Source organism: Dermacentor silvarum, chromosome 7 (assembly GCF_013339745.2).
Source record: "Dermacentor silvarum isolate Dsil-2018 chromosome 7, BIME_Dsil_1.4, whole genome shotgun sequence".
Lineage (NCBI taxonomy): Eukaryota > Metazoa > Arthropoda > Arachnida > Ixodida > Ixodidae > Dermacentor > Dermacentor silvarum.
Genome location: NC_051160.1, coordinates 110,882,009 through 110,885,381, shown reverse-complemented (window position 1 = coordinate 110,885,381; position 3,373 = coordinate 110,882,009). Strand labels below are relative to the sequence as shown.

Sequence of the window (3,373 nt, the reverse complement as noted above, 5' to 3'; positions counted from 1 at the left end):
AATTGAGGCAGCTCCTCCGCTGATGATGAAGACAGCTCGGAAGCGAACATCGCGAGTGCTCGCCAGTTGATCCTGCTTGATGTGGACAATCCTCCTGGAAAGCCTCCTCACTTTCCCTTCTTGGCCATTCCAGGCAAGACTTTCAACTTGTCATCGCCAGATGACCTTATGGAATATATTCAGCAGTTTCTGAACGATGAACTCATATCACTAGTGGTAGACGAAACCAATCGCTAAGTGGTTGAAACGTGGAAATGCTCTCCTCCGAGTGAACACTCCCACCTCAAAAAATGGGTGCCGGTTACAAAGGAAGAGATGTGGGTATTCCTTGCACTCCTACTGCAGGGAATAGTTCACAAGCCTCGACAGCAGTGGTACTGGTCCAAGAACAAATTGTTGTCTACACCTGTTTTCGGAGAGGTTATGTCCTGCCACCGGTTTCTGCTAATTATGCGAATGTTGCACTTTGTGGACAATGCCAGCATCACCGATCTTAGTAGCCATCCACAGCCGAAGCGGTGCAAGATGTGGCCATTTTTAGAGCGATTGTTGAACTACCGCTCGGCATATATACCAGAAAGAGACATATCAATAGACGAAAGTCTAATGCTCTTCAAAGGAAGAATTGGATGGGTGGGTGCAATACATCCCGCTCAAAAGAGCAAGATTTGGCTTGAAATTTTTCTTGCTTTGTAAGGCATCTTCGGGATATGTGTGGGATGTCTTGATCTATACAGGAAAAGGCACAAATCTAGGCACGCCAGCAAATCTTCAACCTTGTTCACCAATGGGTACCAAAGTTGTTATGAAGCTCATCGAGCCTTTGCTAGGCAAGGGGTACTGCCTGACGATAGACAACTTCTATACTTCGCCAGAACTCGTCGACCTCCTCATCCAGCACCGCACGGATGTGGCACCGTGAGACCAAACAGAAAAGACATGCCTCCAGATTTCCAGACGAAGAAGCTGAAGAAGGGAGAGGTGCAAGCCTACCAGCGCGGTAAATGTATTGCTCTCCAATGGCAAGACAAAAAAGTAGTCTCCGTCATGAGCACAGTGCACACTGCAAGCATGGAGACTTTCAAAGATTCGAAAGGGCGAGACGTCACAAAGCCCAGCATCGTGCGTGATTATAATCACACGATGTACGGTGTGGACAAGTCAGATCAGATGCTGTCCGACTACCCTATCCCTAGAAAACGGCAGAAGATCTTCTACAAGATCTTTCGACACTTGATCGATGAAGCGACGTTTAACTCTTTTGTCTTGTACCAAAAAGACGGTGGGAAGATGAGCCACCTTCACTACTGCCTCGCCCTAATTGAGGCGATCCTGACTAGGTACCTTGATCCTTCAAAAAAGACAAAGCGCGGCCGACCGTCTGATGTGCTTGACGCTGTGCGTCTCAAGGAACGGCACTTTGCTTCTTACATCCCGCCAAGCGAAACCAAAGCAGCGCCAACAAAATATGCTTCATTTGCTGTCGGAAGCGAGGAGAAAATGGGAAAAAGTTGAGAAAAGAAACTCGCTTTTGGTGCAGGAGCTGCAACACGCCGCTTTGTGTTATTCCATGTTTCGAAATTTTCCACACAGTCCCGAAGCTTCCCGAGTGAAATAGCCCAAGGGTACTTAGCCTACACAAGGGAACAAAGATGTGACGTCTGCAAATGTTTTTTTATAAGGTTTTTATTTATATTAGCAGCAGGTAGCTGGTCTCCTATGTATTGTTCCGAAATAAACTTTATTGTGTTGATTTGACTAAGTATGTGGTGCAAATATTTTTTCAACATCGGCTAGCTGCTTTTTAGTACAATCAGATTTGAAATCAGCAATAAAAAAATAGGCACTTTTGGTTCGGAAATTGTCAAAAAGATAGAGCACTTAAGGGGTTAAAGCATCATGGAGCTTTGTTGATGACAGTACTGTTTTTACGAAATCATTGTGTGCTTCCACTCTTTTGGTGGCGTTAACTCCGCATGTGAATTCTTGGTCACAAATGTGACAAACCCACATTCTTTTTCGACAGCCAGCTCTTCTCAAGGTATTGCATTGCTTCTATGCTTGCAAACCTAGCAAACTCGGATTGTGCTTCTTCGAGCTTGCTTGCGCTAGAGTCATGCAGTATCTCATTGAATGTAGTCATCATATGATCACGCTTTTCAGTGGATCATGCTAGCTGCTGTTCTGAAAGCTTTGACCCACATGAAACTGGCACAGCTGTATCGCCGGAGCAGATGGGAAAGTGCTGCGTATTGCACTGGTTTCATTAAAGTCCTCGTCAACTACTATGACAGGCATCTTTTCAGAACACGGATGTTCCTTCGCAAAGAGGGTGAGCATTTCAGTGATTGGTGGCACTGCTAAGGAGCAACAAAAGCGTATGCAATGACTTGCTGTCTCCAGACCCATCTTGCACTACAAATACTAGAATTGGCATCTTCAACTTGTTAGTTCTGTAAACTCTATCACTTTCAAATCTGACTCTATTAATTGCAGTTACATCCCGGCAGGCACTTTGATAGATTTATTTAAGTCTACTCCAGGGAGCTTAAATACGGCAGAGCTTGCTCGAAATATAACTTGTCTAATTTTGCTCTCATCACTGTCCAGGCACCATTAGAAAATTGAACTTTGCACACTATCATCCATGCTTCTGTATATGCAATGAAATGTGTCCAAGTAAGTCCTGCACAGAACATCTGTGTCCCATCACCTGTGTATAGTAGTTGCTTGATTCTTTGAGGTGTGAGATGTCATTTGACATTTCAATAAAAGAAATCTGGTGAGGCAAGTGCTTCTTCAAGAGTAGATGATCTCTTGCTCCACGGGCACTTCACCTCAATCAACCCAAAAGGTTGATCTTCGTGAACATCATACACGACACGATCTGGTGTGGCACCCAGCCATGGGGAAGCCAGCATGAGCCCAGAGGTGTGAAGAATCACCTTGTGGCTGATGTGGTTCATAGACTGTATGTAAAATTTAAAAAATTAAATTATGGGGTTTTACGTGCCAAAACCACAATCTGATTATGAGGCACGCCGTAGTGGGGGACTCCGGAAATTTGGACCACCTGGGGTTCTTTAATGTCCACCTAAATTTAAGTGCACGGGTGTTTTCACATTTCGCCCCCATCGAAATGCGGCCGCCGTGGCCGGGATTCGATCCCACGACCTCGTGCTCAGCAGCCCAACACCATAGCCACTGAGCAACCACGGCGGGTGGAGACTATGTAACGTTGTACTGCTCGTGGTTCATTCATGGTTTCATGCCTCTGAATACATTCAAGGCAAATAGTAAATCGGGATGTATTTAACTGTTGTTTGTGCGGTTTAACTGTCAGTTTAAGGAAGTTAGAGCTGTCAGATAACAG

General features: G+C 45.1%; 1 pseudogene; it reads left to right on the top strand.

Moving 5' to 3' along the window:
- Nucleotides 1-917: 917 nt before the first annotated feature.
- Nucleotides 918-1,887, top strand: LOC125946924 (piggyBac transposable element-derived protein 4-like; annotated as a pseudogene).
- Nucleotides 1,888-3,373: the final 1,486 nt, after the last annotated feature.